The sequence below is a fragment of the Monodelphis domestica genome, chromosome 5 (genome assembly GCF_027887165.1).
Source record: "Monodelphis domestica isolate mMonDom1 chromosome 5, mMonDom1.pri, whole genome shotgun sequence".
NCBI lineage: Eukaryota > Metazoa > Chordata > Mammalia > Didelphimorphia > Didelphidae > Monodelphis > Monodelphis domestica.
The window spans coordinates 67,674,533-67,693,020 of record NC_077231.1 but is presented as its reverse complement, the minus strand read 5'-3'; the positions used below and the strand labels follow the sequence as shown (position 1 = coordinate 67,693,020).

Genomic DNA, 18,488 nt, shown 5'->3' with positions numbered 1-18,488 from the left:
AACTTTTAAAATTTATTTAGAATATTTTTCATGATTACATGTGTAGATTTTAAAATAAATACACCAAATATTCCAATATTATATTTATAAAGTTTATTAAAGATTAACTTGAAGTAAAAAGCCTGAATAAAACCAGTCTTCCCAGCTGCACACATGAAAAAAAGAGAGTGAGAAGCCACAAAATTATATACACACATAAAAAACACAAACATGAAGTGAAAAGGATTCTTGGGACAAGAAAAAAATTCTGGGAGATGGAGTGCAAGTTACAAAATTTTTTCTAATTACACAAATGATTCATGATTTTTCCCACTCTTCTTCACTCCCACGTCCTGGAGCTGATGAGCAATTCCTTTGGGTTATACATATATCATTGTTCAAAACCTATTTCCAGGTTATTAATATTTGTAATAGAGGGATCTTTTAATGCCAAAATTCCAATCATCTCTTTTTCTTCTGCATTTCTACTCCCACAGTTCTTTCTCTGGATGTGGATAGCATTCTTCCTCATAAGCTCCTCTGAATTGTCCTGGATCATTGCATTGCCACAATATTTCATTCTCTTTGTCCAATGTTCTTCTGGTTATGCTCCTTTCACTCTGCATCAGCTCTTTGAGGTCCTTCAAGTTCACATGGAAATCCTCTAGTTCATTATTCCTTTCAGCACAATAATATTCCATCTCTAGCACATGCCACAATTGGTTCAGTCTTTCACCAATCAATGGACACCCCTTCATTTTCCTTCATTTTCCAATGTTTTGCCACCACAAAGAGCATGAATATAAATACTTTTATGCAAGTGTTATTCCTCATTATCTCTTTGGGGTACAAACCTAGCAGTGGTATGGCTGGATCAAAGGGTAATCATGCATATAAAGCCCTTTGTGCAAGATTCCAAATTGTCCTCCAGAATGGTTGGATTAAATCACAACTCCACCATCAAAGTATTAGTGTCGCAATTTTGCCACATCCCCTCCAACATTTATTATTTTCCTTTCTGTCATATTGTCCAGTCTGCTGGTGGAGAGGAAGTACCTCAACTTTGTTTTAATTTACATTTCTCTGATCAAGAGGAATTTAGAATACTTTTTCATGGGCTTATTGGTAGTTTTTATTTCGTCATGTGAAAACTGCCTATTCATTTCCTTGGACCATTGGGTGATTGGGGAATGGTTAGGTTTTTGTAAATTTGACTTAGTTTCTCATACATTTGGGAAATTAAACCTTTGTCAGAGAGATTTATCATAAACATTTTCCCCAGTTTGTTGCTTTCCTTCTAATTTTGGTTGCATTGGTTTTGTTTGTACAAAACCTTTTTAATCTGATATAATCAAAGTCATTCATTTTATGTTTTGCAATGTTTTCTATCTCTTTATTCGTCTTAAATCCGTTCCTTTACCGCAGATATGACAGGTATACTGTTCTATGTTCACCAAATCTATTTATGATTTCACTCTTTATATTCAAGTCCTTTACCCATTTTGAATTTATATTAATATAGTGTATAAGATGTTGATCTAAACCTAATTTTTCCCATACTCTTTTCCAATTTTCCCAGCAGCTTTTGTCCAATAGTGGGTTATTCTCTCCAAAGATGAGATCTTTGGGTTTAACATACACTGATTCTCAGTCTATTCCATTAGTCCACCCTTCTGTTTTTTATCCAGTACCATATTGTATGATGACCACTCATTTATAGTACAGTTAAAGATCTGGTTCTGGTAGGCCCCAGTCCTTCACATTATTTTTCATTAGTTCCCTTAATATTCTTAATCTTTTGTTCTTTCAAATGAATTTTGTTATTTTTTTCTAACTCTATACAAAAGTTTATTGGTAGTTTGATAGGTTTGGCACTAAATAAGGAGATTAATTTGGGTAGTACCTTCATTTTTATTATTTTAGCTCATCCTACCCAGGAGCATTTAATGTTTCTTTTTCCCAATTATTTAAATATAGTTTAATTATGTGGAAAGTGTTTTGGAGTTGTGTTGATATAATTCCTGTATTTGTCTTGGCAAATAGATTCCTAAATATTTATATTATCCAGGGTGATTTTAAATGGAGTTCTCTTTTTAATTCCTGCTGATTTTTGTTGGAAATATACAGAAATGTTGATGACTTCTGTGGGTTCATCTTTTACCCTGCAACTTTGCTAAAATTGTTGATTATTTCCACTAGCTTTTTAGTTGATTCTCTGGGATTCTTTAAGTAGACCATCATATCATCTGCAAAGAGTGATAGCTTGGTCTCCTCATTGCCTATTTTGATACCTTCAATTTCTTTTTCTTCTCTAATTGCTACTGTTAGTGTTTATAGAACAATATTAAATAATAGTGGTGATAATGGGCATCCTTGTTTCACTCCTCATCTTATTGGGAAGGCTTCTAACTTGTCCCCATTGCAGATGATACTTGATGACAGTGTTAAATATATGCTATTTATTATTTTGAGGAATGGCCCTTCTATTCCTATACTTTCTAGTGTTTTCAATAGGAATGGGTGTTGTATTTTGTCAAAGGTTTTTCTGCATCTATTTAGATAATCATTTAATTTCTGTTGATTTGATTATTGATATGGTCAATCATATGGATAGTTTTCTTAATATTAAACCATCCTTGCATTCCTGTTACAAATACCATCTGGCCAGAGTGAATAATCCTTGTGATAATGTACCATAGCTTTTTTGCTAGTATTTTATTTAAAATTTTTGTATCTATGTTCATTAAGGAAACTGGTCTGTAGTTTTCTTTCTGTTTTTGGTCTTCCTAGCTTTGGAATCAATGCCATATTTGTGCCATAAAAAGAATTTGGTAAGAATACTTCTTTGCTTATTTTGTCAAATAATTTGTATAATATTGGAAGTAGTTGTTCTTTAAAAGTTTCATGACTTTTGAAGTCATCTGGTCCTGGGAATTTTTTCTTAGTAAGTTTTTTGAAAACTTGTTAAATTTCTTTTTCTGAGATGGGATTATTTAAGTATTCTATTTCCTCTTTTGTAAATCTAGGCAATTTATATTTTTTTATAAATATTCACCAATTTCACCAAGATTGTCATATTTATTGCTATATAATTGGGCAAAATAATTCGTAATAATTACCTTAATTTTCCCTTAATGGGTGAGATCACCCTTTTCATTATTGATACTCTTTTTAAATATAAAAAACCCTTACCATCTGTCTTGGAACCAATGCTTTGTATTGGTTCCAAGACAGAAGAGTGGTAAAGGCTAGGCAATGGGGGTCAAGTGACTTACCCAGGATCACACAGCTGGGAAGATTCTGAGTCCAGATTTGTACCTAGGACCTCCCGTCTCTAGATCTGGCTCTCAATCCATTGAGCCTCCCAACTTCCCCCCACTTTGATACTCTTAATTTGATTTTCTTCTTTCTTTTTTATTAGATTAATCAGTACTTTACCTATTTTATTTGTTTTGTTCAAAATGCCAGTCTCCTAGTCTTATTTGTTAGTTCAATAGTTTTTTACATTCGATTTTATTAATTTTGGAATTGATTTTTAGGATTTCCAATTTAGGTTTTATCAGGGGAGTTTTAATTTGTTGTTTTTCTATTGTTTTTAAGTTGCAAGCCCAATTCATTAACTTCTTCACTCTCTAATTTGTTGATATGTCCACTCAGGGAAATAAAATTTCCCCTGAGTACTGCTTTGGCTGCATCTCATAGATTTTTATATGTTGTCTCCTCATTGTCATTCTCTTTAAAGAGGTCCATAATTGTTTCTATGATTTCTTCTTTGACCCATCTGTTTTGAAAAATTAGATTATTTAGTTTTCAATTAACTTTAAATTTGTCTTTCCATGGACCCTTATTAAGTGTAATTTATATTACAATATGGTCCAAAAAAGTGGCATTTATCATTTCTGCTTTTCTGCATTTGTCTGCAATGTTTCTATGCCCTAGTACATGGTCCATATTTGTACATATACCATCTACTGTTGAGAAAAAGGTATATTTCTTTTTATCCCTTTTCAGTATTTTTTCCCCAGATATCTATTAACTCTGATTTTTCTGGCATTTCATTCATTGACTTTGTCTGGTATCATGATTGCTATTCCTGTTTTTTTTTTTTCAGTTGATATAATGCATAATAAATTCTGCTCCAGCCTTTTACCTTGAATCTCTGTGTGTCACCATGCCACAGATGTGTTTCTTGTAACAACATATAGTAGGATTTTTGTTTTTAATCCACTCTGCTATCTCCTTCCATTTTATGGGTCAGTTTATCCCATTAACATTCAGCATTATCATTATTAACTGTGTATTCCTCTCCATCATGTTATCCCCTTTAGATTCTGCTCTATTCCCTTTCACTGTGTTCCTCCTCACTTTTAATTTATTTTAGCAACCCCCCTATTCCTTCTCCCTTTAATTGCCTCCCCTTACCTTGTCTTATTCCCCCTCTACTTCTCTTGAAGAAGACAGAATTCTATACCTGACTGAGTATACTAGTTTTTCCCTCTCTGAATCAGTTATCATGAGAGTAAAGTTTAAGCACTGCCTGTCACCATCTTTATCCTCCCCTCTCTATAATGATTTTTCACTCCTCTTTATGTTATATAATTTACCCCATTCTATCTCTCCTTTCCCTTTTCTTTCAGTGCAACAAGCCTCTCTTTCAGCCATTGATTGATTTTTAACATATCATTCCATATCATCATATTTACATATACATCATATCATCATAATCAGCTTACTTCTTCACCCTCTTTCTGAATAAATTCCTTTTATCTCCTCTACTTTTAAGAGTAACTTTTGAGAATAAGAAATATCATCTTTTCATGTAGACATATAACTCTTTTGACCTTCATAAGTCAATTGAATTTTCTTTTTCTTATTTACTTTTTTGGGCTTCTCTTGTGTCTCATGTTTGGATTTCATATTTTTGATTTAGGTCTGGCTCATTCCTCAGGAATGCTTTGAACTCTTCTATCTTATTAAATGCTCATTTTTTCCCTTGAAAGAATCACCTCAGTTTTGCTAGGTGCATGACTCTGGGTTGTAAACACAAATCTTTTACCTTTCTGAATATCATAACCCATGCCTCTCAATCCTTTAATGTAGTTGCCAGGTCTTGTGTGATCCTGATTGTAGTTCCATGGTATCTGAATAGGTTCTTTCTGACTATTTGAAAAATTTTCTCTTTTGCCTGGTGGCTCTTGAATTTAGTTCTTACATTCCTGGAAGTTGTCAATTGAGGATTTCTTTCTGGAGGTGATCTGTGAATTCTTTGAATTTCAATTTTATTTTCTTGTTTGAAGATCTGTGGGCAGTTATCTTTGATTTTTCCTTGTAATATGATGTCCAAAGTTTTTTTCTTGATCACAGTCTTCAGGTAGTCCAATAATTCTAAAAATGTCTCTCCTGGATCTATTTTCCAAGTCTTTTGTTTTTTCAATATTATATTTCATGTTTTCTTCTGTTTTTACATTCTTTTGATTCTACTTTATTGTTTCTTGATTTCTCATGAAATCATTAGTTTCTACATAGTCAATATTTATTTTTTACATCTGATTTTCCTCTGTCAGTTTTTGGTTCTCCTTTTTCATTTGGCCCATTTCTTCTTGCATTACATTCATTTCTCTTCCCCACTTTTCCTCTGTCTCTTTTAATTGGTTTTTGAAGTATTAAAAAAAACCCTTACCTTCTGTCTTGGAGCCAATACTGTGTATTGGCTCCAAGGCAGAAGAGTGGTAAGGGCTAGGCAATGTGGGTCAAGTGACTTGCCCAGGGTCACACAGCTGGGAAGTGTCTGAGGCCAGATTTGAACCTAGGACCTCCCATCTCTAGGCTTAGCTCTCAATCCACTGAGCTACCCAGCTGCCCCCTGAAGTCTTTTTTGAACTCTTCCAGACTCTATGTCCAATCCATATTTTTGTTTTGGACTTTGTGTATATTTCCTTTCCTATGTCTGTACCTTGCTCTTTTCTCCATAAAAAGTCTTTACAGTTAGGTGCTTTTTTGTTGTTTGCTCATTTTTCCTATCTAATTATAGGTAGTCTGTGTTTTCTGGGAAGTTGGAGTACCCTCTTAAGCTTAAGTTCTTCCTTGATGTTATTCTAATCTTATTTTCTGGGTTGCTACTAGTTTACCTGATGATCTGAGGGCTGAGAACTCTGAGGGTACCCTAACCCTGCTGATTCAATTGACCCTTGAGATGGTAATAGCATAAAATTTTTTCTCAGGCTTGGATGTAACCTTTTGAACTCACTCTGATCTTGATTAGTTCAAGGACTAGTCAAATTCTAGACCCAGGTTTAGGCTCAAGATTTGGTGTCCCTGTATTCTTGATCCAATCAGGCATACCCTTGATTGCTATGTCCTGGAGCTTCAACCTTAGTTTTGGAGAAAAGATTGGGGGGGAGTGTATGGCTACCCCTGATAACTGTGCACTGACCCCAAATTGTGTATTATGTCCTCATCTCAAGCCACATGGATCATCCCCCTTCAGCTCAGATTGCCTGGTCTGGGACTCCAGACTTCTCCACAAGCTTGAAATTTCAAGATATGTGGGTTGGCTTGTACCACAATTTGCCCAGGCAGGATCTTAGAGTCTGAATGTTATCTTGAGATTAAGTTCAGAACCTGTGACAGCAGATGTGGGTTAGGCGAGGGGGGAAGTTGCTCTTGGCTTGGTCTACACTCCTTGCTACAACCTCTTGCTCCTTATGTTCTCCTCTCATCCCAGTCCCCCCGATGTTGTCTAGCTCCCTTTTGAGTTTTTCTTTCCTTGAAAGTTGCTTTATCTCCTTTTTGGTTCTTTTGCTCTTGTTTAATTTTGTGGTGATGTTTTATTCTTGATCAGAGAGGATTCTTATGGTGACATACAGAGCTACTGCTGTATTTGCCCCTCCATCTTGGCTCTACACCAAGAATTCCAATCAATAACATTACTCTTAATTCATCTTTGTTCAGTGACCTTTAATTGAGGTTGTTGGGTGCTGTATATCTATAGGTTGTAATCTTGCCTTTTTCATTTTAAATACTGGTAATTTGGCTTCCTTTATTTTTGTTGGTCAAATTAGTCAATAGTTAACCTATTTTACTGATTTTTCATAAAACAAACTCATTGTCATATTTATTAGCTCAATTGCTTTATTAATTTCAATTTTATTAATATGTTCTTTGATTTTCAGAATTTTAATTTGGTATTTAACTGGAAGGTGGGATTAATTTGTTCTTTTCCTAGTTTTTAGTTGCATCTCCAAATCATTGTTCTATTCTTTTTCTTTTATTAATGCAAACATTTAAAGTCATAAAATATCTGCTAAATACTGCCTTGAACATATCCAAAAATTTTTTGATGTAAACTCCTTTTTGCCATTTTCTTTAATGTAATTTATTGATTCTGAGTTGTTTTTTGATCCACTCATTCTTTAATAAAAAGTTATTTAGTTTCTAATTAATTCTTAGTCTTTTTTTCTTCACCACTTTGTTCAGTATAATTTTGGAAGTATGATAAAAAAGGATGCATTTGATATTTCTGAGTTTCTACATTTGGTTGTGAGGCTTTAAGGTCTTATTATATAATCATATTTTGGTGAAGGTGCCATGAACTGCTAAGAAAATGGTATATACCTTTCTATTCCCATTTAGTTTTCTTCAGAGGTCTGTCAAGACTAACTCTTCTAAATTTCTATTTAGCTTTTTAATGTCTTTCTTGTTTATTTGTCTTGGCTTGATTTATCTATTTCTGAGAAGAGAAGGTCAATGTCCCCTAATATAATAGTTTTATTGTCTATTTCCTCTTATAAGTCATGTAATTTCTACTTTAAGAATATAGATACTATATTATTTGTTTCGTATATTACTTTATAATCTTTGGTTCGATTATAGAATCTACTTCCTTATCTATTTTAATTATATCAATTTTCACTTTTTATTTATCTGAGATAACTGCTATCACTGATTTTTTTTTTCATTTTAGGTGAAGCATAATCGATTTTGATCCAGCCCTTTACCTTTACTCTTGGTATCTCCCTAAATTAAATGAGTTTCTTGTAGATAGCACATTATGGGATTCAGGATTTTAATCAACTATGCTATCTTATTACATCTTATTGTTGAGTTCATCCCATTCACTTTCAGAGTTAAAATTACTGTTTGTTTCCTTCCATTTTATTTTCCCCATTTATTCTTTCTTTCTGTTCTTTCTATTCTTTCCCTGTTCCCAAATATTTCTGCTTCTGTTTACCCACTTCCCTGAGTTCCCTTTCCCTTTTGTCTGCCTCCTCTTTTTTGTTTGAATATTTTCTAATATTTATTACAAAAAGTTAGTGATGATTTTCTCATATACATTACTTTACTGGGCAAACAGAAAACTGCCAGTACACCAGGAAGAGACCATGATTCCTTCATCCTTTCCCCTGGTTTTGAGTAGAGATGCCCAGAAAATACACATTCACCATGACATTTCTAAACCCCACAGTTGGTGGACTGGGTCAGATTCTGGTTTCTTTCCCCATGTTTCTCAGTGGTCAGGAACACACTTCTCTGACTTCTGTTCCATCTCAGGAAAAGGCAGTGGATCACTTGCCTAATAGTAGCTTAGTGAGGTGGATTACAAGGCCAAAAAGAGTTAGGGGTAATCACTCTTTATCCTTGCACTCCCTTGTATCAAAATGGGAAGACTGAAGAAAAAGATATCATGCCAGTTTGCACTGTACAGCTCTACAGAGGTATAGGGAGGATCTGCCCATAGTGTTCAAATGGTTCAACATGCCTAAGAAACCCAGAGGAAAAAAAACCATTTCAAATGACCAACAGTTCACAAACACAGTTGATTTTGAGACTTTCCCTCATCAAACACATTCAAATTCAGTAGATCCTCTCTAAATCTTTCTAGAAGTGGAGGCAGGAACCTAATATTCCTACAGATATTTTCAATACCTTAAACATATTAAATACTTTAGGTGTCCCAAGTTCTTGAAATATTATAGAAAACTTAAGCATCTTTATTATCTTTTTAATCTTAATGTAACCAATTTCAACCCCTTTTTTCCTTTGATTACTTAAAGGTATCTTAATTAATTTTAAATATATCTAGTATTTGAGTTATCACTTATCCATGGAAGGAATGTCATCATTTTAAATTCATTCTTTTGCTTGCTTAATTTAAGAATAAGAAGTATTCAGGTATCTCATATACTTTTCATATACTTTAGAAATTTTAAGTATTCTAGTTACTACAATCCCATGTAATGATGTGATTAGTTTAAATCCACTGATTCTACTGAGGTTTGTTTTTTTTTTCCCCCACTCTTTACATTTCTTTGGAGTTTTGAATTTGATCATTTAATTTTCTTTTTTATTCTGAAAATTTTGCCTAGAATTTCTCTATTTCATTAAATTTCAATTTCTTCCCCTGGTATTATACTCAGTTTTTCTAGGTAGGAAATTTTTGGCTTCAGGCTTAGATCATTTAACTTGTGGAATGGCATATGCCATGCCTTCCAATCATTTAGTGTAGAAGCTGATAGGTCCTGTGTAATCATTGTGGTTCCACACAATTTGAATTTTTTCCTTTAATATTATAATATTTTCTCTTTGACTTGAGATTTCTAGAATTTGCCTAAAACAATCCTGAGATCTTTTAATTTGAAATTTCCTCCAGGAGGTTAATGGTAGATTCTTTCAATTTCCAATTTCTACTATTCTTCAATTCATCAAGGCATTTTTCCCTGGTTATTTCTTTCAACATAGTATCCAGATTCTTTTTTTCATTGTGATTTTCAGGTAATCCAGTAATCCTTAAGTTATCCTCCTGGAGATATTTTCCAAATCAATTGTTTGTCTAGTGAGAGATTTCAAATTTTCATTTATTTTTTTCATTCTTTCAATTTCTTTTATTGTATCCTGATGTCTCATAAAATCTTTCGTTTCATTTGTCCAACAAAATTTTTAGGAATCCAATTCCGTCTTTTTTTTTCCATTTTCTTTTTTCCATTTTCTTTTTTTTTTAATTTTATAGTATTTTATTTGATCATTTCCATGCATTTTTCATTAAAGACAAAGATCATTTTCTTTTCCTCCCTCCCAACCCCCCGTGGCCAACGCGTGATTCCACTGGTATCATATGTGTTCTTGACTCGAACCCATTGCCATGTTGTTAGTATTTGCATCAGAGTGTTCCCTCAGAGTCTTTCCTCTATCATGTCCCCTCAGCCATTGTAGTCAGGCAGTTGCTTTTCCTCGGTGTTTCTACTCCCTCAGTTTGTCCTCTGCTTATGGAGAGTGTTTTTTTCTCCTTGATCCCTGCAGATTGTGCAGGGGCATTACACTGCCACTAATGGAGAAGTCCATTACGTTCGATTATACCACAGTGTGTTTGTCTCTGTGTACAATGTTCTCCTGGTTCTGCTCCTCTCGCTCTGCATCACTTCCTGGAGGTCGTTCCAGTCTCCATGGAATTCCTCCACTTTATTATTCCTTTTTGCACAATAATATTCCATCACCAACATATACCACAATTTGTTCAGCCATTCCCCAATTGATGGGCATCCCCTCGTTTTCCAATTTTTGTCCACCACAAAGAGCGCAGCTATGAATATTTTTGTACAAGTCTTTTTGTCCATTATCTCTTTGGGGTACAGACCCAGCAGTGCTATGGCTGGATCAAAGGGTAGACATTCTTTTATCGCCCTTTGTGCATAGTTCCAAATTGCCCTCCAGAATGGCTGGATCAGTTCACAACTCCACTAGCAATGAATTAATGTCCCTACTTTGCCACATCCCCTCCAGCAATCCAATTCCTTCTTTTAGCCTTTGTGCTTCCTTTCTTAGGGAGTTATTTTCTTATTTAAAGTATTGCATTTTCTTTTTTTTTTAATTAGGAAATTGTTTTCTTCAGTAAGTTTTTGTTCTTAGCTGTTGACTTTCTCTATAATTTTTTAAATTATCATTGTATATTTCTTCTTTTTTTCTATTATTCTTGGAGCTTTTTTTAATGTTTCATTTTAGGCCAAAGATTCACATTTTCCTTTGAGCCTTCACACATTTTATTTTTATATTGCTCTTCTTTTCTAAATTTATATGTTGTTGATATTTATTTCTAGCATAAGACTCTCTGTCTTTTGTACATTTGGGTTCATTTTTCCCTTAATTGGTCTAAATGCTGAGAATTACCTCTTCCTGAATAAATTACATCACCCCTCAGTTTGTGTGATCCAAGGCAGCTAATGGATAGCCCATAGGAGTTGAAGTCAGGAAGACATGAATTTGAAGACTACCTAAAATTATTATAACCTGTGTGAACCTGGGAAAATTATCTAAGCTCTCTCAGCCTCTGTTTCCTCATCTGCAAAATAGGAATGAAAATTGTACTGTTAGAGATTCTGTTATCAAAATTATCAGATTCATTTAATAGATTTATTAGTTTTACTAAATTTGTTTCTGTTTTATTCTTTGTTAAATGGTTTAATTCATTGGATGGGGAAAAGAAAGTGGTTAAGGAATTTAAAAAATGTAAAACAAAAAAAACCCTATAAAATAAGACACAAAGAATTAGATAAAAAGTAGGAGGTATTGCATTAGTCTTGAAAGTGAGAAGAACTGTATTCAAGACCTGCATCTGATACATACCTGTGTGATTATGCATAGATGATGTGTCCTTTCAATATCTAGGCAACTTGATATATTACTAAAGAGTTGTATTAGGACTTCTCTATGAGCCCAATCCTAGTTACATATTGGAGAGAAAGAAAATAGAAGTGTTTCAAATGATTCTGACTTTGCATATGATTTTCCACATCAATAGTTTATCTAACTCCTCAAAGAAGGGAGGTATATGTGTGTATATTTATGTAATTGAGTGTATGTATGTATACACACATTAAAATCTCTTCTTTGCATATTTTAACTCATAATCCAAATTTTTGTTTTATGATATCCATTTATATTTTCAAAATAATTTCCTTTTTTATTGTAGGATTTATGGTTGGAGAATAGAATGATAACCTCATGTATTGGAAAGCAAGCTGGGACCAGAGGCAGTAGAGACTCAAATTAATGTCCCAATTCTAATGTTTACTAATATGATGGCTAACCATTCCCATTAACCATTTTTGTCTTACTTTTCTTATTTATAAAATAGGTGTAATAATGGCTACATTGCCTATATCACTGGATTTGTTATTCCAGGTAGATAATGAATGTTGAATTGCTTGATAGAGATAATCATTATTATATAAAAAATCAAGTGCAGTGCTTTGGTTGCACAGTCTTTATGTGAGGAGTGCAAGTTCTCCAATATTTGTCTTGTGTTTTAGTGATCTCTGTTGGCTAAGACAATTTTCAAAGAATTTGCCTTTACTGAAAAAGAAGTTGATGGGTCTACAATAAGCTGGCACATTGAAACAATTTTTCAGTTATTGCCTTCTGGGAGTTTTTTCTTTCCATATGATTTTCAGATATTCTTGCAGCAGCTACACTTGTGTAGCTATATTCTTCCAAGAATACATGTCTTCAGCTGTCAGTGAGTTTCTATGTGATCAGGAGATATCCCACAGGGGTGGGAAGGGCAGAGAAAAGGTTATGTACATGTTGATAGTACAGCACTGAGGTTGCTGTTTATTTTGAGAGGACTGAACATTTTATGATTTTAAAAAAAAAATCTCCTTTAGTATCAATGAGTATATCCAAAATGCTGCCCACTCTTTATAGAGAAGCCCCTACTCACACTAAGGTATATGAGGCAAAGAAGAGAAACGTAAAACAAGAAGCAGAAATCAGGAGCTGTGAAATATACATTTAAAAAAGCAGTTTAAAAACTAGGGAACTGGACAGGGAAGGGTGGGGTAGGGCAAGCTAAAATAGGGTAGGGTAAAGTAACATCTCTTGAAGGAATTGAGGGGAAATGTGGGCAAATAAAGTCACATTAGAAAAAAATGTCCTGGGAGCAAGTGGGTAGCTCAGTAGATAGAGAGTTAGGCCTAGAGAAAGGAGGTCCTGGGTTCAAATTTGACCTCAGATACTTCCTAGCTGTGTGACTCTGGACAAGACATTTAACCCCCCATTGTTTAGCCCTTACAGCTCTTCTGTCTTCCAAGGCAGAAGGTAAGAGTTAAAAAAAAAGATATCCTTTAAAAGAAAGGTGTGGTAATAATAGGAAACATTTATACCAGACTGAAAAATTAAGAAAGAATATTTTATACATTATTACATTGGAGCCTCATAACAACCCTGTCATTTAGATACTCCAAATAAGCATTCCCATTTTTTACTTCAGGAAACAGACTGAGAGAAGTCAATTTACTTGTCCAGGGCCATACAGCTAGTTAATATCAGAGGCACAATTTAAACCCATGACTTCCTGACTGTCTTACTAGACTTCTTGTTATGTTATGTCATAATTTTGTAATCCAGAAAGACTGCAGCAGATTGTATGAAAGGTTAGCAAATCAACACTATGTGGTTATTATGTAGAGAGGGAAAATTCTTGATTCTTTAATATCAATTCTAAACATTAATTTCAGAAACAAGCCAAAAGATTCATATTTATTGTTTGGATATCCAAATCATAATAGGTACAGATAATCATGCACCATTTTAAAGCTAGAAAAGCACTTTGCTTTTCTGATTGCATTTTATTCTCGTGGCAACCCCAGCACTGGATCCCAAAATGCTACTCTCCCCATTTTATAAATGAAGAATATGGGTTTACAAAGCAGAAGTTAATTGCCCCCTATCCCCACAGCTAGTGTATATTGGGAAGAATTTGAACATAGGACTTCTTTATTTCAGTTCTATGAAACAATTTACAACAATAGACTGTCTACAAATCAGAAAGTGATTGAACACATAGATAGCTCTGAAAACTAGTGTTTCTTGTTTTACTAGATATTAAAATAAAATTATTTCTTAAATAAAAAATTAATCCCATTAGTATCACTCATCATACAACTATTTTGTTAGCCTCTTGTTCTCCTTCTGAAAGCCATGAATATGTTTTACAGCCAAGTGTCTCCAAAAACATTACTTAATCTTTTATTTAGATTTCTCACATGACACATATCATACGAATCTATTTTTAGCTTTTTAAAAGCTATTCAAAAACTAAATCCTTGGGGTTCAGGACTAGGAACATAAAATGACAAATATAGTACCACTATACCCCACCCCTCCATTGATCTGTCATTTCAAGCCCAAATTTCCCCCCTTATTTTTAATATAATAAAATTATATATATATATATATATATATATATATAATGAAATTAAGGCTAAACCAACATTACTTTCAAGAGTGATATAAAAAATTCAACATTAATTTTATTCAGATGAGATGATTTTTATGCAAGCTGATCAGGCTGTAAGCTTATCTCATTACAATCTCAAGCCTGTGAGCTTGCCATCCTTTTTCAAATGCCATTAAGTTTAATAATATGACTGCCTGTATTGTGTATTAAAAACATTTCACTGTCCTGTGATTTCTGGGTAATTGTGATGTGTTTGTGAATATTTATCACTAGACCCTCATGCTCTCTGATTTCTACTTAAGTAGCAGATTTAATTGTTTGTCCTGGACTAATTGCATTGTTTAGAGAACTTTCTATAGTCTTCCTACATGCAAAGATAATAGATACTCAGGGTATTTTTTTAAGTGTAATAATTGGCAGGAGAAAATTTGCACAGACATATAATTGCAGTGAAAATGGAAACTCTGTGGGAACTCTTGGGCACCTGCAGGGTCAATTAGCTATTTGTCCTTCATTCTGAGAATGTAACTGGTCAGTCCTGCTGATAATTAAACAGTTGCAGAGGCCATTATTTGCATTTCTAAGTTTATGTCAAGAAATGATGGTAAGTGTACAGTTCACATGCCAACAAGGATGGCTGCTTGAATCTTTTGACAAATTGGTCCATGCAGGCATTTGCCATTTTTCTCATCTCCATTTTAATAAATCAGCATGAAGCATAGAAACTGAATGATATGGTCCATCCTAGAGAAAATAAAATATCAGAATCAGTGGACTTGGGTTCAAGGATTGCTAAAATCATTGTCTCAAACCTTGTCGCAGACACATCCAAAGACTTTTATTTCCTCCTTTGTAATAAATCGAGGATGGATTAAGTCCTTGAAGTCCCCTTTTTTCTCTAAAATCTGTGTTCCAATTACATAAGCAACTTTGTTACTCAAATATTTTTCTTCTTCAATTTTTCTTTCTTGGAATATTAGAACAATGAAGAGCCCAGAAAGGGGGAAAATATGCCATAACTAATTAGAAACCTAATTTGAACCCTAGCAAAAGGGTTTCTTTGGACCATGTGCTAGTCTGTCACCAAAAGTACACTCTAAGCCTGAGTCCATTTTTTTAGACTTAATATAGTTGAGAGATGATGTGTTGGAGGCTTTTGTGAAAAATGTTTCTATGAATTATCCTTAAAATATCACTCCAGCAAATACCCCTTTCAAAATATCAAATATCTGCTAACTCATTGGTGCTAGATAATAATCATAGTGAGTACATTAGAAGGGCCCATGAGCTATACCAGTGATATCAAAACCACTTAAAAATGGATTCCTGTTGGCCACATATTGACTTAAAAAACACAAATTAACATTAACTATGTTGTACTGCATTTTTATTGTGTTAAACACTTCCCAATTATACTTTAATGTAATTAAGACCACATTCAGGAGGTTCATGACAGCTTTGCAGCCTTTGAGCCAAGAGTACGATACCACTGATAACCTATAGAAAAAAATAATCTCCTGAAACCCCCAACGTTCGAATATTTCCATTTAGCATCCTATGAAGTGTAGTAGTGGCCATGTTCTGGTTACTCAAATTGTCAGTTTAAGTGATAATTGAGGGAGTGGCTTGAACTGATAGAGATTTTTTTCTTTAGATTTTCTTTTCTTTTTTTAAATTAATTTATTTAGTCAATTTAGAACATTATTCCTCAATTACAATAATCATGTTTTTCCCCTCCCTCCTGTCCACTCTCCCTTCCCATAGCCAATGTGCAATTTCATTGGGCATTACTTGTGTCCTTGATCAGAACCTATTTCCATGTTGTTGGTGTTTGCATTAGGATGTTCATTTAGACAGATACGTTCCTAAGTATTTTATATTGTCTAGAGTGATTTTAAATAGAATATCTCTTTCTAGTTTTTGCTGCTGAGATTGGTTGGAGATATTTAGAAATGCTGGTGACTTATGTGGATTTATTTTGTATCCTGTAACTGCTAAAATTGCTGATTATTGCAATTAGCTTTTCAGTTGATTCTCTGCCGTTTTTTAAGTAGACCATCATCTCATCTACTGATAGTGCTTTTCTTACTGAGTAGAATAATTTACTGAACTATATCTTTATCTCTCTGTACACCACAGGATTATTTATTTTACATTTTAATTTACTATATTCCATAAGGTTGATGTCTATTATTATAATTTCTAATTAAAAAGCTAGTTACATTATTTAGCCTTCTATTTTGCAAGTTCCCAGACTTTTTTCCAGAAAATATTACTGCAAGTGCTAATAAAATAATTTCTTGATCTTGATTCTGCTGGATGATGGATTAGTCAGGGATGCAGAGCTTCAATGAAGTCAAGAACCAGTCTCTACTGTTCATTGTGTCCAAAGCAAAGGTCTTGGTTTCACAAAGCCCCTTTCACTTATACTCTTATACCTTTTACACTAACCCTGACTTCTGGAGCACAGGAAAAAAATGTAAATAAGAGACTATAAGCTCCAGGGCAGGAATGACTATATCTGCAGAGGTTCAAATTCCCCTTTAGTAGTATACATCCTCTGTAGCTACAAGTTTGAGAACTTCTCCAAAAAAGTTATCATCCTTGTGAACACTTCATCTATGCAGACTCCAGGCACAACACATTCATAAAAAACAAACAAACAAACCAAACAAACAAACAAACAAACGGAGATGGAGGAGGATAGGGATGGTAAGCTGATAGAATACCCTGTCCATTCCTTGCTTCAAGAAGACCCCTGCTCAGTTTCTTCTGGGGATATGACTCTACCAAGTTGGCAGTCAGGGAAGAAAGCAGAAATGGTGACAAGGAAGGCTCAGGAATGCCTTGCCATTTTTTTCTCTTTGTAGTTTATATTTGTCTTTGATGGTTCATTTCCATTATTTTTTAATAAAGTTTGTTTATTTAAATAATTAATTAAGAATATTTTTCAATGGTCAAAAAATTCATATTCTTTCCCTCCCCACATTCCACCTCCATAATCAATGAGCAATTCAACTGAGTTTTACATGTATCAAGACCTATTTCCATATTATTGATATTTGCAATGGTATGATTGTTAGAGTCTACATTCTCAATCATATCCCCATTGAACCATATGATCAAGCAGTTGTTATTCTTTTGGGTTTCTACTCCCACAGTTCTTTCTCTGGGTTTAGATAATATTCTTTCTCATAACTTCCTCAGAATTGTCCTGGATCATTGCATTGCTATTAGAGAAGTCCATTATGTTTGATTGTGCCACAGTGTATCACTCTCTGTGTACAATGTTCACATGGAATTCCTTCAGTTTATTATTCCACTTAGCACAATAGTATTACATAACCAAAAGATACCACAACTTGTTCAGCCATTTCCCAATCGAAGGTCCTCCCCTCATTTTCCAATTCTTTGCTACAACAAAAAGCATGGCTATAAATATTTTTGTACACATATTTTTCCTTATTATCTTTTTAGGGTACAAACCCAGTAGTAATATGAGTGGATCAAAGGGTAGGAAGTCTTCTAAATCCCTTTGGGCATAATTCCAAATTTCCTTCAAGAATGGGTGGATTAATTCACAACTCCACCAGCAATGCATTAGTGTCCCAATTTTGCCACATCTCCTCCAACATTTATTACTTTCCTTTGCTATCATATTAGTCAATCTCTTAGATGTGAGGTAGAACCTCAGAATTGTTTTGATTTGCATTTCTCTGATTACAAGCGGTTTAGAACACGTTTTTCATCTGTTTATTGATAGTTTTGATTTCTTTATCTGAAAACTGCTTACTCATGTCCTTTACCTATTTATCACCTGGGGAATAGTTTGATTTTTTTGTACAATTGATTTAGGTCCTTATGTATCTGAGTAATTAGACCTTTGTCAGAAATTTTTGTTATAAAGATTTTCCCCCAAATTTCTTGCTTCCTTTCTAATTTTGGTTGCATTAGTACTGTTTGTAGAAAAACTTTTTTTAATTTAATGCAATAAAAATATTCATTTTATATTTTGTAATATTCTCTATCTCTTGCTTGGTCTTAAAATCTTTCCTTTTCAATAGATCTGACAGGTATACTATTCTATGTTCACCTAATGTATTGATAGTTTCTTTCTTTATAGTTAAGTCATTCTCCCATTCTGAATTTATCTTGGTGTAGGGTGTGAGATGTTGATCTAAACCTAATCTCTCCCATACTGTTTTCCAATTTTCCCAGCAGTTTTTTTTTTCAAATAGTGTATTTTTGTCCCACAATCTGGGATCTTAGGGTTTATTAT

General features: G+C 33.8%; 1 protein-coding gene across 13 annotated transcripts in view; it reads left to right on the top strand.

The window, feature by feature from the left end:
• Positions 1 to 18,488, top strand: part of MGAT4C (MGAT4 family member C) — a 1,236,972-nt gene that overhangs the window by 993,375 nt on the left and 225,109 nt on the right. The gene's annotated exons all lie outside the window — the stretch shown is intronic.